Source organism: Ceratotherium simum, chromosome 29 (assembly GCF_057802395.1).
Source record: "Ceratotherium simum simum isolate JZ-2026a chromosome 29, ASM5780239v1, whole genome shotgun sequence".
Classification (NCBI taxonomy): domain Eukaryota; kingdom Metazoa; phylum Chordata; class Mammalia; order Perissodactyla; family Rhinocerotidae; genus Ceratotherium; species Ceratotherium simum.
In genome coordinates this window covers 11,699,351-11,726,352 of record NC_141928.1, presented here as the reverse complement: position 1 = coordinate 11,726,352, position 27,002 = coordinate 11,699,351, and the positions used below count along the sequence as shown (strand labels likewise).

The 27,002-nt window shown below is 56.7% G+C and overlaps 1 protein-coding gene and 1 pseudogene across 3 annotated transcripts in view; one reads left to right on the top strand and one right to left on the bottom strand.

Annotated features, from left to right (window-relative positions):
* NEK6 (NIMA related kinase 6) overlaps positions 1 to 27,002 on the top strand; it is an 88,776-nt gene that overhangs the window by 12,489 nt on the left and 49,285 nt on the right. The window contains exon 1 of one of the 3 annotated variants that reach the window (XM_004423434.3): positions 20,089 to 20,107. The exons of the other annotated variants lie outside the window; for them this stretch is intronic. The gene's annotated coding sequence lies outside the window, so the exon portion shown is untranslated. Of the gene's footprint in view, positions 1 to 20,088; positions 20,108 to 27,002 lie in introns of those variants that run through there. 3 annotated transcript variants of the gene reach the window in all.
* Positions 17,600 to 18,838, bottom strand: LOC147913200 (uncharacterized; annotated as a pseudogene).

Here is a 27,002-nt window from a genome sequence, read left to right as displayed (position 1 = left end):
TATTTGAGGGAAAATTGCCGCTGTGCAGTGCTGTCTGTAGACCACTGACCGGGACGTGACTGCCGTGGGTTGGCCAGCTGGTGTCCCTCCTCACCTGGGCCTCTCGTGCTAAGGACACACTGTGGTTATGGGCTTCCTTGGAAATGCTCTTTCTGATTTAATCCCTCACGTCGCTGCCAGATGTTATTGCATCGACAAGCCCGTCCCCTCTGCCTCCCTATCCTTGAGTGACAAGGGTCAGAAATCAAATGACGAGGTTGCCAACCCACTCGCTTGGGAGGAATGCTGGGCAGGTGGTGCCCTAGAGCTCAGAGAGGGCGGGGAGCTCGGATTCCACCAGCCACCCACACTGTTCCCAGCCCTGAAATTGGGGGGCCTGGCAGCCACAGGATGTGGATGTCTGCCCACTTCGAAAACGTGGACGAGGGAGGCTCTAGAAAGTTAACGAATGCTTAGTACCTACTGTGCACCAGAGATCTGGGGAAGTGCTTTATCTGCGTTGCGTTAGTTAATCCTCACAGCAACTTTGGGCTGACCCCATTTTTCACATGAGGATAACTGAGGTTCAGAGAATGAAGCTACTGGTCCAAAGCCATAAGCCACAATGTTTGAAAACAGATTTGAATGCACGCCCGGCTGACCCCCAAAGCCAGTGGTCTTTGCACAATTCCAGGCATGGCTGGATGGCCATGGTCACGGCCTGACTGAGCCTTCTGCCCCCACTGTCTGCTGCTGCACGTGCATGGAGATGGGCTGGGAGCCAGACCTCAGCGGCTGCTGCCTGTCGGCTCCTGCTCTGAGCAACCACCCCTCTTGGCAGGGAGCAGGTCCCGAGGCTCCAGCTCCAGCCTTTCTCTTCCAAGACCCACACAGCCCTGTGGCCACTACGGGGCCCAGAGATGGAGGAGGGAGGCAGTGGGGCCAGACGAACCTGGATGCAAGTCACACCTCTACGTTTTGCTCACCTTGGCTTGTCACTTCCCACTGGGGACCCCAGTTTTCTCACTTGCAAAGTGAGGGGTAAAAAAGGCTGCTCCTGGGAGGCTGGCCCAGTGGTGCAGTGGTTAAGTTCATGCGCTCTGCTTCAGTGCGGTTCGCAGGTTTGGATCCCGGGCACGGACCTCTGCACCGCTTTGCAAGCCATGCTGTGGCGGCATCTCACATATAAAGTAGAGGAAATGGGCACGGATGTTAGCCCAGGGCCAGTCTTCCTCAGCAAAAAGAGGAGGATTGGCAACAGATGTTAGCTCAGGACTAATCTTCCTTACAAAACAAACAAACAAACAAAAAAAGCAGCTTCTGCCTCTGGGGGAGCTCTCATGATCCGACCAGGTAAGCAGGTACGTAACGGGCCTTCAGCAATCGGTGGCCGTTATTGTATTGATAATAAATGACACAGTGTGGGGTGAGGACTTCAGCTTGGTGGCACCTGTGACGCTCAGGGGCACCTCTCCACACTGGGACTCGTTGGAAATCACTTAGCCCAGAGCCGCCCTCCCCAAAGAATTCATCCCTTCCTTGCTTTGCTTGGTCATTCGTTGATCTGACAGAGCCTGGCACCGTCATAAGATGCATAATGAGCAACAGAGACAAAGTGGAGCTGGCCTTCTGGTTGGGGAGAGCGATCATGAACAAGAGGTGAGTCAGGTATGGTCAGTGTTACTGTCCGAGTGTTGGAGACAGGTAATGGGGCTGTGGTGTGGGGGGCGTGGGTGTGTGGGCCCCCTCGTGGGGTGATGCTCCCTGCGATGTCTTCCTTCCCTCGAAAGGCAGTGGCTGTGGTTTAACATGCCGCCTGTGGTTCAAGGTCTCCCCCAGGGGGCCTGGGGTGGCCTCCTCGGGCTTGCTTTGCCTCCAGTGTCTTCGAGAAAGTGGTTTTTCCAGCTAGAATGCGGGAGTTCTTCCCAGGCTCTCCTAAGACTCTCAGCTGCTCGCTCTCAGGGCCGCTGGTCACCAGGGTCACCCTGCGCAGGGCCTGGCTGCGTATTATCTCACTGACTCCTGTCGGTGACCCTGTAAGGCAGAGTCTCTTAGTCCCATCCTACAGACGAGGAAAGGGAGGCTGAGTGAGGCCAGGTTGTCTGCCCAAGGGTGCACAGTAGGTCTGTGGCTGAGCTAGGATTTGAACCCAGGCCTTCGACTCTGGGAGCACACACCCTCAACCACTTTGGTCCATTGTGAATGGGTGTTTTTGTTTTTCCAGGCAGAAAAAACCTATGGGTTCTGCTCAAAGTGCTCAGCAAGCACCTACTATGTGCCGGGGCTATGCTGGGTGCTGCAGGAGGGTGTGGCCGGCTGAGAAGAATAGAAAGCCCATTGGTGCTCAAATTGGCCTGAGAAGTGACCATTTTCCTCAAGAGCCGGGATTGTATTTACTCCTTGCTCCAGGGCTGTGAGGTGGGAGGGGGTTAGCCCCGTGTTACGGATGAGGAGGCTGAGGCCCAGAGAGATTCCCCTGCTTGCCACGGTCGCACGGCCCTGGGCAGCCTGACTGCACACCCACGTGTGCTCTCCTTGTTATTTTGCATTTGAACTGACTGAAGCTCAAAGCGCAATTCAGCGACTTGATCCTGAATTGGAGAGAGGGACGAGTCCTTTGCGTAATGTGGAAATGGACGCCTATTCGGCAGTGACATTGCTTTCAAGACGCCACTGATTCTCAGGGCGGGAGAAGACTGGAGAAATGGTGTGTGATGAGGGCCCGTGGGTGTGTGACTGGAGCGGGGAGTGGTGTCAGGGGTTCCTCTTGGGATTCACGTGAGAGCGATCAGGTTTCATGGCATCTGGGACAGAGGAGCCTTTAAAAGAAAATGTTTCTAGAGCTGTCCCATCCCACCATCGGCAGTCTTCAAAGGCCCCAGAAGCAGCCATGTTCCATGTTCACAAAATGGTGAGCTGGCATCCAGGCCCGTTTATTTAGACCCGGAGTCGTCGGGGCTAAAGACTTCAGCTCTAACCGCCTTGCTGTGGCAGGGGAGCGTGATCTTCAGGGTTTTCTTCCCATTTACGGGATTTTTGTTGTTGTGTATTTGCAAAATGAGGCTTCTGCTGGCAAAAGCAGGTTTTAGCAAGTGCAGCAGCTCTTTCAAAACCTAATAAGGCCCCAGAGGAGGGTGGTTCCGGCAACACTCCCCCTCCCACTCCCCGGGGGCGGCCCGATGCCGCTCGCCTCGCACACTGTGGGCACCATGTACCATCCGTCTTGCTTCCCATTAACGGAATTACCGCCATCTCTTCTGCAGGATGGGATGGGCCCTTTGGAACTGCCTTGGGGACAGAGGCAGGAGTGGCCACCAAGCATTTTTGCTTAGAGGAGAAAGGAGAGAAAGAGAGACAGGGAAATAACGAACTCTTACAAATGGATGGTTGTCTGGTTCTTAAGAGCCTGGGCTGAGGAGGAAAGGGGCAGCAGGGTGGGGCTGGTCCTGCTTCCTGCTCACAGCCCTGAGAGCCACGTGGGGCACCTCTCGGAGGAGAGTGGACAGGGCATGTGATGGCCCCGGTACCTGACGCCTGTGAAAAGGGCTTGTCACCCGTGCAGCACTGCAGAGCATGGAGAGGCCCCTCGAGTTCAGAGAAGGGAAGGAGGGGGACCCAGCAGTTATGGGGCACTCACATATCCCTGGCACTGTGCCGGCCACTTCGGGTATGTCTTGGGGGGTGGGTGTCACTGGCTTCGTTTTCAGATGAAAGAACAGAACCCGGAGAGTCCAAGGAACTTGCTTCAGATCACGTAGCTCTGAGTGGTAGCTCTGGGGTTTGTCCGTTTTCCTGGGCTGCCCTCTGGAGAACAGCAGTGCCTCTCCTTGAGCAGCAGAGCGGAGACCCGAAGTCCAGATGCCTGTCACCAGCCCCTGCATCGCCCCCTGATTCCCAGTGAGTGAGCCATCATCTGGGGGTATTTGCTGTTACACACGATGCTGGCTGAAGGCAATGCTGAACCCTCTCTGGCTATGTGGTGGTGGGATTCCTGGTGCCTGGAACCCTGAGAATGGAGGAGGGAAGTGGGGAAGAACTTTCTCTCCTCACTCTGCCTACCATCCTACATGCCTGTTTGGAGCAGATATGGCAATAATTGTCATCTCAGGTGCTGGCTCTGATCTATTGGTAATGGCTGCCTGAGGGGTCACGTGGAGAAGGCTTTGGGATTGATTAGCAATGTCTGCTGTGTGCACAAGAGTGAGGAGAGGAGGTACGAGAGAGACCTTAACCTGAGCTCTGACCCCGGGGGCACCCATCATGCTTGGTTCTCATTATTGGTTAGTTGTGTGCCTTACCACACTGTAAACCGTGTGCCTGGCGTGCAGAGGGAATTCCGCAGATACCAGAAGGAAGGATTGATGAAGGCTCTGTGGTCCCTGAAAGACCTGTCAGTTGGGATTCTCTTAGAGTGAATGTTTTTAAAAACACATTTTTAAACTTCTGGGGATGAGATTTAAATGCCCACGTATTTAAACCAGGGCGCCCCCCCGCCTGCTCCATGTCACTGATTGTCTGGCTGTCTTTGAGTAAATAACTTAACCTCTCTGAGCCTCCGCTTCCTCATCTTTGACATGAAGGCCATCCTTCCCTCATGGGACTGTGGTGAGGGGTGACTGAGGAGATGACAGTCATGGATCCCCTAGGGAAGAGGACAGGCGTTCAGAAACGTCCCCTCCAGTTGCCTCCCTCCTCCCCCTGCTGCTGACACCTGCCAGGCCCCATCCCTCTTGTGCTCTGCTCTAGGCTGTCTTGGCCTCTAGTGCCTTTCTCTCGTTCTCAAACATCCCCATCCCCAGAGAGTCTCCTGTGACCTCAGGACACTGCTGGGAGACCCTTGCTCTGAGCCCCACGGCCCCGTGCTTCCCTCCCTTGGCTTGTCTCTGTCCTGTGAGGCCCACTGGCGGGTCAGCCCCTCCAGGTCTGGGAAAGGCCCACTTTCCTCTGTGGTCCCAACACCCAGCCCAGCGCCCAGTGAAGGCCTCAGTGACAGGAATGAGGGGGAAGGAGTGATGCGCCCCCCACTTTGCTCCTCAGGCCTTGTTTCCATGGGGACAGCTGAGATATGGAGACTTGGATGTGTCCAAAGCCCAGGCCTCTGTTGGGGACAAACGGCTCGGTTGGAGGGATGGAACCTGCCTCATGGGGCAGAGATGCTGTGGCTCACACACCCCACGGGCGGCTACAGGTGATTCTTTAAAGAAGGGTGTGGTTTTCTGGGTGATGGCCCTATGGTCCTGTGATGATCCAGGGTTTGATCCGTGGGTGATGGGCGTTCGGAAGGGTTTTGAGGGGGCCGCATGTGTGTGGCCTGCATGGAGGCTGGGGGGTTGGGAGGGTGCTGCAGACGTGAGGATGGGGGAGAGGGGACAGGGGCTGCCCGGGGTGAGTGGGGGAGAGATGAGCAGCCTGGAGCAGAGGCGAGGAGGAGCCCAGTGCCGGCAGTCAGGGCTCCCACCTGGAGACCCCTTGTCGGGGGACGAAGAAGTCAGGGCTGCAGGTTAGAAAGAATGTTCTGCTGTGGCTTAAACTGCTTCAGGATCTTGGGAGTGGTTTCCTGATGGGCCTAGTCTCAGTGTCCTCATCAGTAAGGGAGGGGCAATGAGCCCTTTGCCCTTTGACTCTCCTTGCTTGGCCCTTGATCCCCGGATTTGGGGTAGGGGTGGGGATGAGGTGAGGCCAAGGCCCACAGAAGCCACAGGGCCAGCCTAAGAGTGAGAAGGGAAAACAAGAAAAATCACAAAGCAATCATGAATTCCTGCAGCAGATCGAAGGGGCTATGGACTCCCCAGTGACTTAGTGTGAGCAGAGGACCTGCATGTCACTAGCAGGGGTGTGTTCAGAGGGGAAAGTCCTGATCCTAGATCTCCGCCTAGCCAGGGGCGGAGACTCCCCACCCCATGGCCAGCGCCTCCTCCACAAATGCCAGTTCTCTCTCTTAACAGTCTGTTATTATTCATATAGAATTCTCAGTTTTTTAAAACTACTCCTCCTGTGACTGCTGTTATTACTTTTTCATCAGAACATCCATCAGGGGTTTACAGATGCTATCATCAGCTGGTCCTCACCTTTAAACAGGTCTATTTTATAAGTGAACCCAAGGCTCAGAGAGGTAAAGTGACTTACCCAAGGTCACACAGCAAGGATTTGAACTCAGCTCTGTCTCCCCTGGAGGCACCTGAGCTGACACCTTCAAGGATTAGTAGGACTTAGCCAGGTGGAGAGGGTGAGCTCGGTGGAGCACACAGCATGCACAGGGGCCCAGGGGTGTGAAGCAGCAGGTTGCAGGAAACTGTAAGAGGCTCTGTGAAGCTGATGTGTTAGATGACAGGTGTCACCTGGGATTGCGGTCAGACAGGCAAGGAGGCCTTGGATGCTAAGCTCTGGAATGATGACTTTATCTGGAAGCTTTGAAGGTTGATAAGGGAGGGATGGTGTTTGGTGTGGAAAATGGTTTGGCGAGGGTGGTGTTAAGACTGGGAGGCTGGCGAGGAGGCCCCAGTGTGGACGCTGTGAGGCCGCAATTCCACCCAAAAAGAACCTTCAGCTTTCTCCCGCCCCCACCCTGCCAGCCCCTTCCTGCTGGGTGTCAGGCGGGAGGCCCCTCACCTCGCACCCTCAGCCTCTCTCACAGCTTTCTTGTGAAAAACAAGGCCGACGCCTCCCCACTTGCTGGGGACAATGTGAGAATAAATGATAAAATATGTAAAGCTCACAGCGCCGCTTTGGGAAGGGAAAAAAAGTGCCACGGATGTGTTATTTTCCCTAAATCCGGATTTCTGCGTGTCATTTTTTTCCCCCATCAGAGAAGCTGTTTTGACTCCCGGGGATGAGAGAAGCCGGAGTTAATGGGAGCGCATGGGCCAAGGCCCAGCCTGTTCAAGTCATAGGCCTGGAATACATTTCTTTCTCCGGATTTCTAGGCAGTCTCATTAATCCGCAAGAGCCCGGTCCTAACTCACTTCCCAGGGAGCGCGTTGTGTTGTCACTGTGATTGCATTCTGATTCTCCCTTGATTGATTGATCGATTGGCGTGGAAAGTCAGAGGCAAAGCGGAGGAAACGAGCAGCTCTGAGTTTTAGTGGATATCTGTGGCCTGTGGTGGGCATTGGAGGGTAGGCTGGGGTCAGAGGTTCCCTTGGCCCACCAGGAGTCAGGCCGTGAGGGGGACTCACAGCCTTGGGGTTGGTGTGTGGCAGTGTGGGGGGGTAGGCGGCATGGTGGATTAATTAGCTGGCTGCTCTCAGGATCTGGCCAGGTGTCATTTTCCATGGAGGCGAGGTTCTCAGGAGAGTGAGCCCAGGAGCCCCCGCACACCCTCTCACGGAGCCAGGCAGTGCCAGGGTGGTTCTAGGAGGACCGGGTTCTGCCCGTCCACAAGGGGCCCAGCCACGCCCCTCCCACCCTGGCCTGCCACAGGGCCTAGCACCTTCTTGGGATGTAGTCTGGATATCTTTATGTTGAGTGGGTGAATGAGGAAGAGGAGATTCGTGTGTCAGATACTGGTTGGGTGACTTCCTATATCTGGGGCCTCATTTTGTCATCACCAGAAGTCATTTCTCAGCTGGGGAGACTGAGATTCAGAGAAGGGAGGATCCTGGCCAAGTCACCCAATAAAGAAGCCACGGGGCTGGTCTTCTCACCTGTCTGATTCCCCACTCCCGTTAGGGCACTGCTTCCTCTGACGGGCCTTTCCCTCCAGACGCCAGGCTCCCCGAGGACTGGACATGGCCTACCCAGACCAGGTCCGCACTCCCCCTTCCCTCTCACTTCCTCCCCTGAGGCTGTTCCTCACCTAGAGCATGCCCCTCCTCAGTGCTGGGTGGAGACGGGGCAGGTGGGCCCCCAGTGTGCCAGGCACACCCTGGGCCCTTTGCCTACACGATCTCTTCAAACAAGTGAGCCTTTTAGGTGGGTTTTCTCCCGTTTTCACATCACAAAAGTGAGGCTCAGAGGGGTGACGAATCTTGGCTAAGGTTTCCCAGCAGATGGGTGAAGGATCCCCGATTTAAATTCAGGGAGGACAGTCGCCTGCTGGAACAGTCCTGCTGGTGGGAGAATGGGTGGCAATGACCCATTTTTGTGGGCTAGCCTGGGACGTGGTGTCAGAGGCAGAACTCTCCCACAGGAAAGAGCAGGGAGTCGGGTGGGGGTCAGGCAGGGCAGGGGGGCGCCCCCTTGGCTCCTGGGAAACCTGGGGCAATCAGGGCCCCAAACCAGTCTAGTCCTTACACAGCCCACTGCAACCTCTCTCTTTCTGGCTTCGGCTGCCCCACCTGTGCAGTGGGAGGATGGGAGGACCCCATTTACCTGCTGAGTGCTGATTATGTGCTAAGCAGTTTAAGTGTCCCGACAACCCTGGGAAGCCAGGTCCCCTTGTGTCGCCTGACCCACTGCTCAGCTGCGTCTCCCTCGTGGCACTTATTGCTGTCTGAAATGACCATGTTTATTTGCTGCCGTGCCTGTGTCCACCTCTTGACTGCTTGACACCTCTGGGAGTGCAGGGCCTTTTCTGCCTTGTGCCTGGGACAGTGCTGGGCTCCATGAGCCTCTCCAGAAATGCTTGACAAGTGATGATGGAATGAATGAACCCCTGCTTTGTTGAAAAGGAACCCAGCCCGCGGAGCACAGATCTGTGCCCTCAGTCACACTGCAAGGGCAGGATCGAGCCCCTGGGGCCTCTCTCCCTGGCTGGCTCTCTGCCTGGAATTCCAGGTGCGCCTGTCTGCGTCCCCCCAGGTTCACACTGCCCAGAGAAACTTCCAGTCCACGCCTGTGGCTTTGGATCGGCTCAGAAAAAGCGTGTCCTGTGACTGCTCAAGGAATCTGGGCATTTAGCCCAGAAAAGAGTGTGTTTCCTGGCTTCCTGAGAACTGGGGCCCACCCTGCCCCTGGCCTGGGCGTGTAGAAGGGGAGGGAGGGAGAGATGGACTCCAGCCCTGGAAAGCGATGGCGTCAGAGTCAGACCTTATCATCTGAGATTCGCTGCCCTTCGCCCGAGTCTGTCCCGGCAGGGCCACCCCAGCACCTCCGTTAGCCTGAGCACTCTGGGCAAACATTTCCGCAGCAGCCGGGGCATCCTCTGAGCGCTCTTGAGTTACTGGAAAAGAGGCGTTCCTCACGCTTAGACAGATTTTATCCCTGGGGCGCTCTCCGGCACACCTCACTGGTTCCAGGAGGCGGACGTGGGCGTGACGCTCACGAAGCGCAGGGTGACTGGCTTGCACTGGGTCATCAGGCCACCAGGGCCAGATGTTTCGAAAGCTCCTCCCGGAGCGCCAGGCATCTGGCCTCTCCCTCCGAAGCCGGGCGCGGGTTTACGAGGTGTCTTTGAAGAGAGCTGTAATCATCCAGCCGGTGATGTCGGCGCTTGCGTAATTTCGCAATTTGGTTTTCTTTTCACGAGAAGGGTCAGTGCTCCTCTCTCCCTCTCCCTCCTGCTTTTCATTTCAGTTTTCTTTCCCTCTCGACTCGCCTTCCTGGACTGGCCTGGAATGCCTCCTCCCTCGGGCTGGGAGATCGCCCAGTCCTCAGAGGGGATTAACTGGAATTACCCCCAGGTGAACTGGAATATAGTGGTCAAATTTCTGAGCTGGAGAAAAACCTCCTTTTGTATACTCATAGGAGAGTGGAGGAGGCCAGCCTTGCTTCCCATCGGCCAGGATTGAAAAAAAAAAGAAACACCCAGCTTGAGTTTGCTGGTTCCCAAATGCTAGACCCAGGCCAGGCCCAGGGCCGTGCGAGGTCCTCACTGATCCGTGGCGAGATGAGAAAACGTAGAGCAGGCCTGGCACCAACTGCTTTCTAGGTCAGGTGTCCTTCATTTATGCAGGATGTGATAGTAGATGGAAATGTTATTTTCGATGCCAGAATAAGTTGGCAACTTTATCTCCATCTTCAGAATTTGGGGCAAGCTTTACAGGCCTGTTACATCCCCAGACCTGGGAACCACTGATTTCCTTCCTGCAGCCCCAGAAACAGAAGTTGAGCCTGAGGGAGTCTTCGATGAAGTCCGTGATGCTTGAGAATTCGGGGAGCTGTGTCCGCTTGTGAATGCTGGCCATGCTCTGGGGATGGGGTGGGAGCGTATTGGTTTCCTGGGGCCACCATAACAAATTACCACAAACTGATTGGCTTAAAACAACAGAAATCTATTCTCTCACGATCCTGGAGGCCAGAAGTCCAAACTCTGGAGGCTCTGGGAGAGTCTGTTCCAGACCTTTCTCCTAGCTTCTGGTGGTTGCCAGCAGCCCTGGGCGTCCCTTGGCTTGTAGACACATCACTCCAGTCTCTGCCTCTGTCGTCACATGGCCTTCTCCCTGTGTGTTTCTGTGTCCAAGTAGACAACGGTCTTCTTATAAAGACACCAGTCATTGTAGTAAGACCACCCTAATCCTATATGACCTCAGCTTAACTGGCTTATCTGCAAAAACTCTATTTCCAAGTAAGGCCACATTCCCAGGTTCCAGGTGAGTTTTGTAGGGATGCTGTTCAACCCGGTACAGGCACCCGAGGGGTGAGGAGAAAGGCCTGTCTGGACAGGGTGTTGCCAAGCATTAGTACTTTGGAGTGTCTGCAGCCATTTGAGTTGGGTTAAAACAGGCTTCCCAGGAGGGCCCGCTAGGCCGCCTGCTCGTGCAGGACCAAGGCGGCCCCAGGGAGCCTGCTGACATCCCCATGGAGGAGACAGATGCGCACAAGGGCCCGAGTCTGGGGAGGGAGAGCCGTCTCCAGGCCAGGGCCAGGTCGTGTCACCCCACTGAATGGACGCAGAGACTTGGGGAGGTGACCTGGCCGGGGGCTCCCTGACTCCAGCCTGTACTCTGCGTCCTCAGCTCGTTCATACACTTGAATACAGGCTCCAAAGATGAGTAGGTCGGTTCACTTCAGCACGCTTTTTTAAACACAGGCCATCAGCATTTAGTCCTTGGGTGGCATCAGCTGGCAGCCCTGGTGCACAAGCCGGCAGCCCTGGACGAGGGGCCCCTCCCAGTAACGACAGGGCCCCGCCATTCCCATGGCACCCGCCAGCGCAGCCTCCGCCTGCTTTGTGGATCTGGGGCAGCCTATGGGGCCGGGAGGAGGGATCCAGGCTCTTCAGTTCCCCCGGGGACCTTTATCTATTTTGGCAAAGGCTCTGTGGTCAGACGTTTCCGGTTAGCGTCCCAGCGCCGACACCTCCGAGCCAAGTGATCTTGAGCAAGCGAGTCCCATGGCCTCCCCGAGCCTCCCGTCTCCTCTCCTGTGAAATAGGAGTGATGGTTCCAGCTCTCCTGTCCCAGAGGGGTTAGGGACGGCTGAGTGGGTTAGAGGTTGTAACCACCTCTTATGACTCCTTCCAGTGCCTAGCACGGAGCCTGGCACACAGTGGGTGCTCAATAAATACTCACCAAATAAGAGAGAGTCACCAAATAAGAGAGAGTGTGTTGGAGCCCAGAATGTAAACTTCACAGCACTTCTGAGATTCGTCCCAGCACGGTCTCTTAGGAGGGAGAGTCTGTGGACATTTCCTTCCTCCGGTCCGTGGACACAGTTACCTGAGATGACCAGGGCAGAGTGGGGAGGTCAAGGGTATGCATGTAGCGTGGGTGGAGGAAAGATGCTGCTAAGCTGTGTCCGGGGCTTCAGTTCATCCCATGACCCATTGAGTAAGATTATTCCTAGGCTTGGTATCACGGGAGGCAGAGTGGTATGCAAAGGAGCACTGGAAGGGGAGTCTGCAGAGCCAAGTCTGGCCCTGGCTTTGCACCCCTTACCAGCCCTGTGTGCAGACGCTCCCCGCACCCTGTTGGTCCTCTGAGCCTCCCTCCCCTCTGCAGACCTGAGGCCACTGCTGTCCTTAGGGTCTCCATCCCACAACGAATGCTGGGCTTGCCTCTCCTCCAGGCCTTCGCACATGCTGTGCCCTCTGCCTGGGGTGCCCTTCCCCCTGCTCCTGTTCTCAGGAAACACCCCAGGTCCCCAGGCTGACTGTACATACCTTTCCGCGTGTTTCTACTCCCTGGGTTGTAGGTGTTGGTTTATGAGACTCTGATCTCTCTCTAAATAAGGAGCCCCATTGAGGACAGAGACTGGTCCCAGGATGTGTTTGTCAATTGAGTGAATGATTGAATGTCCTTGGACACATCCTCTGCGCCTCAGTGTCTGTCTTTCAAATACAGGATGTGGACTAGTGGATTCCTCGGGGGCCTTTCTGATGTCTCTGCTGAGACGTGAGACCTCAAACAAGTGGATTCAGGGTTTCTCCTACTCCCGGGAATAGAACGGGCCCGGACCATGGCAGCGACAGCACACGTGTTTGTTGAATGATTATCTGCCGTTGACTCAACAGTATGAACGAACCATTAGGGATTTTCTGGGCCTTCCGCACAGCATTCCCGGTTAATGGATTCCAGTGTCTTTGAAAGGGCAGGACTAAGGCAGCCTTGATGGAGTCTTTCTAACTGCAGTTCAGCAAACCCTGGGCTTCTTCCCCGGCTTTCTAGGCTCTAGGCTGGCACTGAATTTCAAACCCCCACCTCTGCCATCTCCCCACTGTGCGAATTTGGACCTCTCTGAGCCTCAGTTTCCTCATCTACAAATGGAGATAGGAACGCCCACCTCATGGGAACGGCAGGCAAACCTAAATACGTGACATGGGATGGGAGCACGTGATGCGGCGGCTGTTCCTCTTCCCATGAGTATTCCTTACTCTAGAGATCAGAGCGAAACAGAGATCAGCAGTCTGTTTGTTGAGCCAAAAAATGTCTGTTGTCCGAAGAATTTTGTTTTGGAAGACAAGCCCAGGTTTTGGGTCAGAACCTTATTCCCTCCGGAATTTCACGGTTGAGCATCCAGGCATATTTTAAAAGCTTGGTGACCACCCAAGCTTTTGAGCCTTCCACGTGGATGTTCCCAGGTCAGCCTTTTTGGGAATCTCTTGCACAGCTGGGCCGCTTGTCGCATCCGTACCATCATTTCCACAGAGCGGGCTCTGTCTGTCTGTGAATAGATGTTTTTTCTCTTTCTTGGACGCCTGAATGGCAGTCTCCCTCCTGCGGTCCCAGAGGTCGACGTGAGCATAAAACTCCAAAATGGACATCAGAGCGGGGCCGTCTGTTTCTGCTCGGACTCGCAGCTCCCGGCAAAGCTCAAAGAGGTGGGTCGATGGCTGCCGTGACCCACGAGCCTCCCGGGGGTCTCCCGGGCTGTGGATATAAAGGCTGCTGGGGAAACCAAAGAAATCGGAGTTCTCAGAAAAGGCAGCCGAGATAGAGGAGGATGGTTCCGTGTCTCCAGAAACAGGTCTGCTGGCTCCATAGCGTCCAAGACCCAGATGCAAAGCCACTTAGAGAGCAGGAAGGACCGTGGGATCAGCCCTCTGCAGGCTGGAGGCCCTGTGGCTCAGTGGTTAGGAGTGTGGGTTCCAGAACTACACTACCTGGCTTCAAATCCCAGTTTCTCCACCTCTGTGGACAGCATGCCTAACCTTTTTATGCCTCAGGTTTTTCCCTTGGGTAGAATGGAGATAATAATGCCTTACGAGGGGTAGATAGGTTAACACCACTTAAGTGCATAAGAACAAGGCTTGACACATAGTAAATAAGGTAAACTGAGGCACAGAGAGGGCCAGGGACTCATCTGTAGTGACCCAGCAAGTCACCAGGGGCAGCCAGGCTGAAACTCATATGATTCCTGGTCTCGTGGATATTCCCCTCCTCCCCCTTCTCCCTCAGCCAGACTTTTACAACTCTGCTTTTTGCAAAGGAAATCGCGTGACCCTTCAGCCCGCAAGAATTCAGACTGCACAGAATTTCAGAAACCTCTTTGGGCTGGCTGGGGGCCTCGCTGCAATTCTATTCAGCTGCTAGTTCTTTTTACCTCCCTGTTTTTTCCCTTAAAGTTCTAGAGGGTCTCTCCTGTCTCCTGAAATAGAAAAATTAACCTTTCGGCAAAGGAGTTTGAAGACTTAGGTCCCTGCCATATGTCCCTGAAGCAACTCCCTCCCCCTTTCTGGGCCTCAGTTTTCCCGTTGTGAAATGAGAAGGTTCCCCCCATCACAGGTGGACGGCCCCTACCTGCCAGCCTGTGATTGCTTTGGGGACAGGCGAGCCGAGAGCTGCCACGCCAAGCTTGGGTCCATGTTGACAGTCGGGTGGGTGCTGACTAGACAGAGGCTGGTGACGCATCCTTCTAGGAAGTGAGGTGAAACCCACCAGAAATGCTGCCCACTTCCGCCCACCTCCGAGTTTCAAAGGTTATTTGAGTCATCAGAGTTGCCCGCACTTTTCTTGCTTTCCTGTTTCAGCGAAACGCTCCTCAGCCCCTCTGGGCTGAGGCCGGGTGACTGGGAGTGTCCCATCAGCAGGCCTCCAGGGTGTCAGAACTGAGGGGCTCGGTAGCTTCCTGATCTCAGCTGGGACCCCCAGCCACGACCTCTTGAGGCTGCCAGCCTAGGTTACGAATCCCAGCCCCCAAGCTGTTGACACCACCCTTCTCTGAGCCTCAGTCTCCACACTGTGGAATGGGTGGGTGAGGCCTGGCAGCAGCAGGGGGAGATGGCAAACCCAACACAGGCGATGGGGGTCTCGCTCAGTTCATTCCCCTCTTCCTTCCTGCCCTGGCTCACCTGGGGCTCAGTGGACGTTGATATGCCTGATCCTCCCTGGCTGTGGGGGGCAGAGGGACACTTGGCCAAGCCAGGAAGCCCAGAGACAGACCCTTGCCCATCAGGGCCAACAGCATCCCGAGTGGAGCAGGGAGGCCATGGAGCCAAGACCAGAACCCAGCATCCTAGACCTGGGGTCCCCACCCCGCAAGTCCTCCTGTCCTCACTTTCAAGTCAGTGGGCTCCATCAGAGGACCAGCCCACCTGGGCCTGGGATTCAGAGATGGGTGCCATGGTGGGCCTGGAGTGGACTCGCGGCTGAGCCCTGCCTTGCTACCCCCTGGCAGGGGCCTTGGGCAAGTCATGCCCACCCCGGAGCCCCCATTTCCTCATCTCAGAAATGGGCATCATTCCTGCTCTGCCCATCTCTCAAAGTTGTCATGAGGCTTCCTAAGATGGTGTGGGTAAAAATCCCTCTGCAGACAATCAAGAACTATCCAGATGAGAAGAATTTGACATTGGTAATCCCCTGGGGCCTTTCTGTGTCCCTCTCCCTCAGACAGTGTTTGGTACAGAGTGGGTGCTCAGTAGGTGTTGAATGAATGAATGACGCTAGTTACCATTAATTAAGCACCTGCTACATACCAACATCACTCAGGGAACTTTCCGTTAGGTGCTCTAATCCTCACGCCAACGCCAGGTTTTGGCGTGTCCCCATTTTACAGATAAGAAAGCTGAGGCTCAGAAAGCTGAGGTCACACGGCAAGTGGTTGAGGAAGTCAGGATTCACACCTGGTTCTTAAATCCACGTGTCCTCCCAGGTGCTCACAATGGCCCACTGGGTCACCCCTCCCAGGGGTTTGCTGCTAAGTGTTTAACAAACAGTTCCCCGGGCAGAGGGGTTGGGGTGAGGAGGATTTGTACAAAGCCCTGATTAGTAGCATTTGCCAATTTCCGTGCTGTAAATATTCCCACCATGGCTGATTTCAAGCAACCAACATGATGTCAACTGTGTCACAAAATCCCTGAGAATAGAGCAAGCAGCCGTCACGAGCACGTCACAGTGGCCACAGGGTGCCTCTGCACCCCTCCCCTTGGACAGCCCCTCGAATGCCCAACGAAGACCACAGAGTTAGCAGTGTCCCCCAGCCTGGCACTGCAGACTGGAATCCAGCAAATGGCTTGGGTGGGGCTGCCTGTGCTTCCAGATGTCCCCAGCCCCTGGAGCTCCCTGGGGTCTCGGTACCACACAAAGACTTGGGCGGGATGGATGAGATCTGAAGACAGATCTGCAGCACCTCCACTGGAATATTACGGCCCACCAGCCCCACCGTGTGCGATATTCCTGCCAGGCCCGGAGCTGAGCCCCGTAAATGCCAGGATATAATGGACAATAAAAGTCGCTGGAAAATAGTGAGTCTCCTAGGACCACTGTCATCCCTGCCACATGCTGCCTGCAGGAACCACGAGCGCTGTGATCATGAGGCACCATCGTTGTATAAATATATAGGGTCTCTCAGCAGCCGTGGGCTGAGATTTATTTCATTGAGACAGTGGGGGAGGGGGGCAGCTCAGGTTCATCATCCTGGTAACTTTGTAAAATGCTTTGCCATCACTTCCCAGCTTCTGGGAGGATGTGGCAAGAGCCAGCGTGGCCTCTCCCATCCTCCCCAAAGGGGGATCCCCTGACGCCGTGGACACCTCCTGCCTCATTCACAGGCCTAAGAGCCTGGTTGGCCACGAGACTGGGGTCCCCTGGAGGACGAGGCTTATAGTGAAAAATTGGTTTGCAAAGTGGCTTGCCAGAAATATCTGTAGCAAGGATATTGCCACTGAATGAGCGCTGGTCTTTTTATGATGATAATGGTAATCATAATAGTAGCGGCAGCCACTTTATTGAGCTCTTGTGTATACCTCGGTCCTGATGGTCCTGGGCTGGCATTCTGCCTGCATGTCCTTACTCGGTCCTCATAACAACCCCACGAGGTGGGTCCCACGTGGCCCCATGTGTACAGAGGAGAGAACTGCCCAGAGGTGACCACGAACCTGGCCTGAGCTCGTGTGGCTGGCCAGAGGCAGCGCCGGATTTGAACGTGGGGCTCTCAGACTCCAGAGCCTGTGCTGGGCTGCCTTTCTGGTTCCTTGCTACCTGGCCCTCTGGTCCCAGATCAAATGCCACCACTTCCCTGAAGCCTCCTTGATTGGCTCAAGTTGGAATCAGTGGCCCCTTCTTTGATGCTGCAACACAGTTAGGCACTTTGGTCTGGTCCCCGCCCCCCGCCACCACCACCCCATTTGCTTCTTCCCTGAGGGCGGGAGCCCCATCTGTATACTGCAGAGGGTGTCCAGGCAAGCAAGGACTCGGGCCTGCATTTCCATCCAGGCTCTGCTGTCTCTAGCTGGGACTCCTCCAGCAAGTCACATGGCCTCTGTGAGCCTCAGTTTCCTCGTCTGTCAAACAGACACACTGTCTGCCTTGCAGGATTGTTTTATGAGCACAGGAGCTGCCAACACTCCTGAAGGATCTGGCCCAGCACCCAGCACTTAGGGGGTACTCTCTGCGTGACCCCACCCATGTACATATCCCACCTCCACAACTGTGTGCCTGGGAGCCCAGGAGGCATCGGAGCCGTGCCCCCGCGGCTGTGGTTTGTTGTGAATGGGGAGGGAAGTGTGCAGGGGGCTGGAGGGCTAAAAGAGTCTTCTAACACCAGAGAGAGTGTCTCCCTAGCAATTCCAGACCCAGAAGGTCTGGTTTTCCTCCCAGAAATGAGCACATGATTAGACACAGGATCCCGAGCTCAGTTTCAGGGCACGTCAGCGAGTGGCAAATCCTCCATCAGCCTTATAAAAAACGTCAGTGCAGGAAGGGCCCTCCTAGACCGTGGAGCCCAACCCACCAATGTTGTAGGTGGGGAAACTGAGGCCGAGACATGCAGCCCTGTGAGAGTCCCAGGCCATGTGAGTTCCAGACCCCATGACACAATGCCACAGCTCAGAGCAGAAATCACCCACACGGAGTTGAAAATGGCCTCATCCTCCCCAGGCCTGACTTGGAGTCAGCGAGGATCCTGGGGGGAGTGCGGTACAGGAAGGTGTAGGGCCACGGTAGTGTGGCCCCAGAAGCATGATGGGGTGCTGACCCGTGACTCCACGTGGGGTGGCAGGACTGGTTGGAGGAGACATCATCACCCGCAGCAGAGCCCCCCTCAGCTACATGGAGATGGTGTGGGAGGCTCACGGTGACTCAGGAGGACCCATGAGTCCAACAGCTGATGAGAAGACCACACATCCGTCTGTGCCCCTCAGCACAGCTCCTCTCTTCTGTGTCCCGGGTGGACAGGTGGGGAGTGACTGGCAGTGCATGCAAGTGTTCGAGGGCCCAGAGGCTGAACAGAGCCAGGTTAGACTTCTGGAAGGTTCTTGCTGCCTCAGGCCCAGGAGGAAGAGGAAGGCTCCATGGGGTTGGCTCACATTGCGTGAATCTGTATTTTCCCTGGATGCTGTGCCTTATTCTAGGCAGGAGCACATTTGCCCTTCAGAGGCACATCTCTGCCCTGGAGGGAATTCCTCTCCAGCAGACAGGAGGACAGGAGGACGGAAGCAGAAGAAAACAATGCTTAGGCAGAAAGTGCCCAACTCGAGGGCCTGACCCAGCCCGTCTGGAGCCTCCTCTGTGAGTCGAGGCCAATGCCACTCACCTCGCCGGGTCTTGGAGGACAGTCTTCCAGGAGTGCTGTGTGCACCGGTGCCTGGGCAGAGAGTCCACCCCGCAGGCCTGCGGACGTCTGGCCTGGGCCCAGCCTCGGCCACCCAGGGGGCCGGCACCTGGCATATGCCCGACAGTTGGGCCCGGCCAGTGGGGAAGGTGGGCTGGCAGGTGTCCAAGCCCTAGTGCCAGGATCTGGCTCAGTGGGTCCTCCAGGGCCTCAGCTGCCATATGCCTGTGTCAGTCCCAGGGGTCGAGCTGCAGATGGGGTGCGGGGGTGGTTTGCCCAGGGTAGGGGTGGCTCTTGTTGTAGGGGAGGAGGGAGGTGCTGGCTACAGGAGCTCATTTCAGAGACGGAGGGCTGGGACGGGCCTGGAGCCTTCCCCCACTTCCTCCCACATACCCGCAGATCTGCCAGCCTCCACGCCTCTGATCCCACTCTGTCCTCTGCCAGAATTCCCTTCCTCTCTGCTCTTAATCCAGCCCATCCTTCTAGGCCACCTTAGACTCCACCTGTTGTAAGAAGCTGTCCGCGACCTTGCCTGGCCGGAGTGCGAGTCCATCGGTCCTCTCCCTGGGGGCACTTTTCGTGCTCTTTTCTGGCTTGTGGACCTCTGTTCCTGTGTTCTGGGGTTCTCTCCTGTGAACCCTGTAAGAGCAAGGGGGTTTGTCTGTGTCGTCTCAGGGTCACCAGTTGTTAGCACAGGCACTGCACGGAGAAGGCAGCTGGAAGGACGTGAGGAAGGAAGGGAAGGCAAGAACACACTGAGTCCTCAGTTCCTGGCTCCACGGCCTTGTTTTAGAGAGTGTGGGGCCCGAATAAGAATGTAATAATAATCAAACAATAACTCCATTGATTGGGTGTCTATTATCTGCCAGGCCCCATGCTAAGCAGTTCTGATTTACGTAATGTTATGGAACCCGCCAGCAGCCCAGGGCGGTCCATACTATTCTTGTCCCTGTGTTGCCTGTGAGAACACTGGGGCACACACAGCCTGCATGTGGCAGAGCCAGAACTCGAACCCAGGACCACCACCTGCCAAGGCTGTCATCTCGGGCAGTAAATGTTTCTGGCTCAGCTTACAAAAGAGAGACTAGAAAGGGTTAAGCTTTTAAAGAGACTGCAAGAACTTTTGTGCTTTGTAGCATTCCCTGGGCCCCAGTGGGGATGGGTGGCGATGGAGCTCCAGGGGCAGGGAAGGGACCCCTCATCTCTCCCAGAGCCCAGGCTGGTTTAATCCCTGAGTCTGCTGTCTGTGCCCAGTTCCGGGTTGGGGGTGGGGCCTTGATAGAGCCTGGAGGGCACGTCCCTTTGCCCGAGCAGTGTGGGGTGTGGAGTGGGTTTCAGAGGCTATGTCTTGCCCAGGTGCTGCCTCTGCTGTGCTCATGGCCCTGGGTGGGTCTCTTGCCCTCCTGTCTCAGTTTCCTGGAGCGTAAAATGGGGGAGCAGGACTGGGCGACCCCAGAGTGGACTCTGATTGCTTTCCAAGCCCAGTGGCTCGGGGTACACACACGCTGTCTCCAAGACTGTCCGGTGGCCGCTGCCATCGCGGCCCCTGGTGAGCATCGGGCTCCCTGGCAGCTGTGACAAGTTCCGTTCGCCACAGAGGTGGCAGCCGGAGCTATTTTTGGAGCAGAGCGTGGTGGGGGAGTTTCCTTTTGGCAGTGGCTGGGGACCGGAGTCTTGGCCAGGGGAAGTCCCGCGTGGGGACAGGGCCGGCCTCTCTTCCTCCACCCGCCCTGGCACAGAGGCCACCCAGATCCCCGGAGGCCCCAGCACTGCGCGTCCACAGCAGGTCTTCCCTGGAGCTTCTCAGGAGCCCCTTTGCAAGGTACTGGCCTTTGCCCTTCCTCCGGCTGTGGGGAACCCTCACCCTTTCCTGCCGCCTGGGGCGGCTGCCTTTGCGTTTGAGAGCACGCCTGGCAGGGGACAGCGGGGCAGACTCAGGGCTCGGGGCACCTGACCTTGGCTGCACCCCTGCCACCGCCGTCCACTTGACTACCCACCAGGTGGGGGCTGCCCGTGGGGCAGCGCCATCAGCCTGGCATGACCTTTGCCATCGCCCAGATGGGGGGCTGGTGGCCACCAGCCGGTTTCACATTGAGTGATCCCCAGCTTTGCCAGAACTCCTGAGGTTACAAGAGAAGCAGATAAAACAATTCTTATCTCTCCGGGGTAGATTTTGGCTGCCTGGGCCCCTTCTTGATGTCTGAGCAGTGAGTTCTCCATAGAAGTTTCTCCCACCAGAAACAGCAGCCATTCTTTCAAACCTTAAAACAGAGGCAGCAGAGAAAATTAGGGGGCCTGGGGTTCAGGAACTTCCCCTGTGTCGAGGCCACTGGGTGGATTATGGATGCTGTCCTGGGACCCGGGGCAAGCTTTTTACAAACGCTGAGGCCCTGGGGGATGCCTCGCTGGGTTCCCTCCTTCTGCTATTGGCTGACAGGGCAGTAGCGCGGTCTGAGACAGGGTGTGGGAGTAGAGGAATTTCTGCTCTGAAACTGCCCCTTCCAGTGCCCCGGGGATGAACTGGCCAGGGGGCCCCAGCCTTCTCCCCGCTGGCCTCTGGTGTTTATCTACTATGTCAGCAGGCACTTACCTGGCCCTTCCTCTGTGGCCTGCTGGGGTCATAGAGGTGAGTGGTTTGGTCTCTGCCCTCGAGGAAATCTCCAGTTAAGGGAGAGGGAAACGTGAGCAGGCAGTGATAGCACAGGGACGAGGGCTGTGGAGCTGGGGAGAAACTGACTGTCTGGAGGAGTCTAGGAAGGCTGCCTGGAGGAGGTGCCCCAGAACAGTACATTCCAGGCAGGGGGAGCAGAGCCTGCCAAGGCCTTGAGGAGAGAGCAAGTTCATTTCCTTGGAGGGCAGGGGTCCTTGGGGTGGTGGGGCTGCTTAAGGGGTTTGAGGCTCCTAGCAGAACAGCTTTGCAGTCTCCAAGGATCGCCCCAGGCAAATAAGATGAAAACTCAGACTTTGGAGAGAGTTGGATCTGGCTTCAAACACAAGGCATGCCATTTTCCAGCTGCCTGGACTTCAAGTCACTTCGCTTCTCCAGCCTCAGTTTCTTCATCTGTACAATGGGGCATTGCGGGCGCTGCAGCAGGAACGTGCTGAGGTGCTGCACGTAACTCCCTGGCACAGGGAAGGGCTCGGCAGATCTTCCTCTTCAGAGGGGGTGGGGCGGGGCCAGCCTCCCCAGGTCTGAACCAGAGGCCGGACCAGATGGAAGCCAGACGCCTCTTTGCTCCTCTAACTGAGAGATGCGATGTTTACAGCTCCTACGTTTTTTTCTTCCAGAATTGGGTTTTATTACTCGAGAAGGAGGAAGCAAAAGGTGACCAGGAGCCTCCTCGGCGTTAGAAAGGCTCTGGGGAGCCCGCAGCATGCGGTGCGGTCTGGCTGGAATGGCCCGGTGATTTCTGCCTGGTCTGAGACCGCGGGGATCCTGAGCGCGAAGGCGGACGTTTCTCGCTTTGGGGCTTCAGGGGGGTGAGAGGGACCCCCCCCTCCACCGACCGGTCAGAAGTTTATTCAACCAGCCGCTCTGGGTGCCCGTTTTGTGCCAGGCCCTGGGTGAGGCACTGGCAGTTTTGAGATGACCATTAAGACCAGTCCCCACCTCGAAAGGCCAGCAGAGGAGGAGGAGAGGGTGACAGAAGAGCAGTTTGTGCCCGAACAGCTGGACTTGAGGGGAGAAGCTGGTGTGGACGCCATCAGGTGGGGCGGAGGCTGGGGCCTTGGTACCATCTGACTGCCCCTGTGCACACCCTCGGGGTCCAGCTGTTTCCCCTTGATGGATGAGGAAATTGAGGCTCAGGGAGGGGGTGAGACTCTCCCAAGACCCCACACGAGGTCCTGAGCCTGCGTAGGACCCAGACCTGGTCCTGACACATGAATGAGACTTTGCCCCAGAGAGGTCATAGGTTCCAGGCAAAGGCTGGTGTGTGGAAAGATCTGGAAGGGCTAGGGTGCTGTGTGGCTGGGAAGGGGAGGCCCTTATGTGCAAGGGCCTAGGGCGGGGGTGGGGGAGGAGTTGGGGGAAAGGCGGGAGGGCGGCCGTGCCAGCTGAGCAGAGCTTGGAATGCCTTGCTTAGGCCAGTGGGCCTTGTCCTGGGGAGCTGTGTGTGGGAAGTGGCGGGTGAGATCTGTGTGTTCAGGGAACACCTTCCCATGGGGGGCTGGAGGTCAGGTCTTCAGGCAGGAGGCGACTACAGGGACCCCGCTGAGGAGGGCCGAGGCCAGCACAGGGCAGGGGCTCTGGGTGAGTGGAGACTTGTCTGGGGAAAGAATTGCAGGCTTGAAGGCCAGGTGTGGGCTGTGAGGAGGGCGAGGCGTCCGGGGAGGTGAGCCTGGGTTCCTGCTGGGTCCCTGGGCAGACAGACAGGTGACCCGGTCGCTGAGATGGGAACCCAGGGACGGGCCGGCAAAAGCTCCTATTTGGGCCAAGTGAGTCTTCGGCACCTGTGGCTTTTGGTGGCTGGGGTCTGGAGCTCTGGAGAGAGGCCCCAGGCTGGAGAGAGAGATGGGGGTGGGGAGTGGGTGAGGAGAGGCGAGCTGGAAGAGAAAGACGGGGTGAGGGTGCTGGGGAAGTGAGCTGGGTGGGAAGAAAGCCCCATCGGCTGGGTGGGCGCTGCATCGCCCTTCGGCTGCTGGCCTCCCGGTTCTGCAGGCCCACCGTATGGAAGGCTCTACTGGCCTGAGGAGGGGGGATAGGGACCTCTCTGCATGGGCTGCAGCGTCTTCCAGGGGCTGCTGGTGCTCCCGTATCTTAGAGAAGCCAGGCTCCTGCTGATCTTGGAGCCTCGGAATCTAAGCAGCATGTGTGGCTTTGGGGGAGGGGGATGAGGGGACACAGGACCAGTCAGGAAACCAGACACCATCTGTGGCTCATCCCCTACGGCTCCCAGGCCCCCATGACTCTGGCCTGAGATCTGGCTGCTTCCTGTCAAGTGATGAATGGGTAACGTCTGCTTATCCTAAGACCAGAAGAGAAGGGGGGCTGGGGCGGGGGAAGGACACAACAGCCAGAGCCGTACCTCTGGGCCAGAATTCATTCATTCACTCATTCGTTCGTTCGTTCATTCACTCTTCCAGGGCCATATGGACTAGAGGAGTCAGGTAGACTTGGTTTCAAGCATCAGTTCTGCCTATCACCTGCTGTGTGACTTTGGGCCTGTCACTCAACGGGTCTGAACTTGCATTTCCTTCTCTGCACAGTGTGGATGAGAGCAGCCCCCTAGGGTGGTCGTAAGGTGGAATGAGGTCCACACAGCACTTGACCTGTGCCTGGCGCGTATGTGGTGGCTGCTCCATTAGTGGTGGGCTGCTATCATGTCCTTCCCACCAGCCAGTGGGTGGGGCATTCCTTACTGCCCCAGGCCTCGTGTGGGGCGCTACATCAGTGGCGTCTCTTTCTCTAGTTGCTCACAGCCCCACTGGTCTGAGAAGCAGGTTCGAATGGCGGCTCTCTCTTGGTCGTGTTTCTCTTGGAGCCTCGGTTTCCTCACCTGCAAATTGGGGTGATGGCACCTCTTGGGTTTCTCTGGAGATGGCACGTCATTGAGCTCAGGGAGGTGCTTGATGGGATGTTAGCTGATGCTGAGGCTGGTCCGGCCTTGACCCCACCAGTGGCCAGGCGCTGTGAGCTGCCACGTCTCCTTGCTGGGCCTCTGCTCTCCATCTGTGTAGGAGTGTGTTGGGCAGTGCCGGCTGGGGCACCTCTTTTCTCCGGGCTGGCCAAAGGCCCCAGGCCATGGGTATCCATCTGAAGCTTCTGCCGCCAGGAGCCTGCTGGACAGGTGGAAGTTAGCCCTGGTGTCTGCACTGGTGTGGGGTCACTTATTCGGGTAGGAAAGAACACTGTGTGTGGGAGGATGTGAATTCACGGGGTTGGTTTCCTGCTTTGGGAAAACAACCTGTGAAGCTGTCCGCTCAGCTGGAAGGACCAAGAAGGGTCTCCCTCAGAGAAACCGGTTCAGTCTCCAGCTCTGAGGCCGGCTGTGTGATTCTCCCAAGGGCTTGGCAGAACCTGTCAGCCTGGGAGCCACCTTGGCCTTCACCACCTCCACCCCCAACGAGGGCCAGTGACGCCCCTGCCTCAGTGGACCGACTGAGAATGCGGCTGGGCTCAAAGCCTTGTGGCTTCAGAAGAACCCTGGCTCCGTGGGCACGTGGGCACGTGCGCACACGTGCAGAGAGAGGCAGGCAGGACCCACGCAGCTTCCAGCTCAGGGTGTGGGAGCAAGCGAGGTGTAGACAAATGCTTGTGCCTCTGCACCTCCCGAAGACCCCAACACACAGAGACCCCCGCGTGCTTAGGCCCCTACGCCGGGTCCTTGGTCTGAGCCTTCCTGGTGTTGTGGGTCCTCTTTCACGGAGATCCTCAATGGGCCTCCAGCCTCCACAGGGTGTGGCATTTGGCTGAAGGCAAAGGAGGGACGTGATTTCCCCCTAGATGGAGTTTCCAGAAATCGGGAGGCAAGGGCGCAGCGACAGTCCTGGTCAGAAAGGCCACTTCGGAAACCTCAGAGCCCAGCCCAGAGGGGAGCCGATCCCTTCCAGGGAGTGCTGGGATTGAACCCACGCCCCGTGTCTCCCTAGGGCCATGTCTCACATTAGCGAGAGCCTGCTCGAAGGCCAGGGCAGGGAGGCGCGTGTTGGGGTCTTTGCAAAGGTAGCCACAGTTCCCTTAAGTGACGACGAAGGTATTTGCTCCAGAGCAATCCCTAAGAGGCCGTGCAGTGTGGGAGACGGAGCATGATCTGGGCTCCAGCAGCCCGGCCCTGTCACTCACCAGCTGTGTGACCCTGGGCAAGTCCCTGGCCCTCTCTGAGCCCCAGTTCCCATGTCTGTCACACAGAGGCGATCACTCCTCCATTGCCTGGTGAGGGTTCACGCTAAGGACATTGGGAGCAGCTAAAGCCTCAGAGGGCCCTCCGCACATGCCAGGCTCTATTCTCAGGAGTTCACACCTGTTAACACATTTAATCCTCTCAATGACCCTTAAAGATAGATCTCACTATTAGCCCCATTTTCCGGATGAGGAAACTGAGACACTTCATGGTTAAAGGAAGTGGGGCCAGGATTTGAACCCAGGCAGTCGGGCTCCCAAACAGGCCCTTGGCCTTAACCCCCAGGCTTGTCCTGATCCCGTCCCTGGGCACCGAGTGGACACACACACTGTGGGAACCCAGGCTGGGAAGCCGCACTGTGCGTCCACAAGCCTTGGAAATGCAGGGCCCTTGCTCATGCAGAAGAAAGGCCCTCTGTGAGGTGGCGTTCAGTGTGGCCTGAGGCCCGGGTCTCGCATTCCACAGATTCTTGGCCCCTGACTTGGGCTTGGCAGCCTGGGCCTCATTGTTCTGCTCTGTTGGCAGGAGTCGCCGGGCACAGGCAGCTCCCCTGTTCCCCGGAGCTGCCTGCGTTTGCTGAGGGTCTTTTCTCTGCTCTCCGAGTCTCGTCCCTCCCAATGTCTGTGCCTTGGTCTTTCTGCAGCTGAACCCCCTAAGAAGCAGTTTCTGGCAGGAATTGCCAGGGTGAAGTGGTTGGGTTTCTGTTGGGGTGTAGACAAGCAGAATGCAAATTCTCTGAAATCCAGCACACCTGGAGAGCCGCAAGAGGCAGTGGCTGTCTCGGACCTAGGAGGGGCTTTGTAGTCAGTAAGAGCTGGGTTTAAATCTCCCCTCGGTAGCTTACTTGTGACGTGACCTGGAGCCTCCCCTCTCTGAGCCTGATTCCCCCTCTGTAAAATGGGTCTACCGACAGCCCCAGGACAAATGGGAAAGATCTGGCCCACTGGTAGCACTCAGAGAACCTTCATGGCCTTCCTCCCTCCCACCTCCCCTTCCCTCCTCCCTCCCTGCCTCCTTCCCCTTTGTAGTGACTCTCTCTGGCACTTGGGGGGCTGTGACTTGCAGAGTCCTCCTTGGCTGCTGCTTTCCTGGAAGAAAGGCCCCTCCTCCTCACTGGGGAGCATGGCACAGCAGGTTCCATTAGGTTCCGGACAGACAGCTCTTAGGAAGAATAATTTACCAAAGCCCCAGGGGGTCGGCAGGAAAGGTGCTGTGGACGGCAGTGCGGCATCAGCTTGGTGCCTCCTGTCCATGGGGCCCCTCATGGCCCACCGGCCCTGGGATCACCCCTACCTCCTCAGCGCAGGCCCCCTTGTTGAGTGGAGGGGGCTTGTTCCATGGGAGCTGCTGGAAAGGAAGATGACGTTTTGCCAGTAAGAGCCTGTGAGGAGTGCGCACGGTGGTTTTGGGCAGAGATGCCATCACGGGTTCAAATCCTGGCTCCACTACCTGTGATCTGGGCAGATCTCTTAAACTCCTTGTGCCTCAGTTTCCTCATCTGTAAAATGGAACAATAACAGAACCTCTCTCTCTGAGTTGTGAAAATGAGATGGGCTCGTAGAGAAGTGGGTGGAGCAGGGCCCAGCATCTTAAGGGCCCACAGTTATTATTACTGTTATCTCTGATGAGGCCAGGGCCCCCTCTCAATGTCGGAGCTCTGTGAGGCCCGGGTGAGCTCCTGAGAAGCTCCTGAGAGCGTGCAGGCTGCTGCCTCTGGGTGCAGAGGCTGGATTGCCATGTGGGTCCTGGGGAATGACATTCTCAAATACCTACTAGGTTTCCGCCCAAGGTCCCAGCCGGGGAGTGACAGGGTCAAGATACAGGCCCAGGCCCACTGGCCCCAAGAGGCTGGTGAGGTGGGACGAGGGAAGGGGA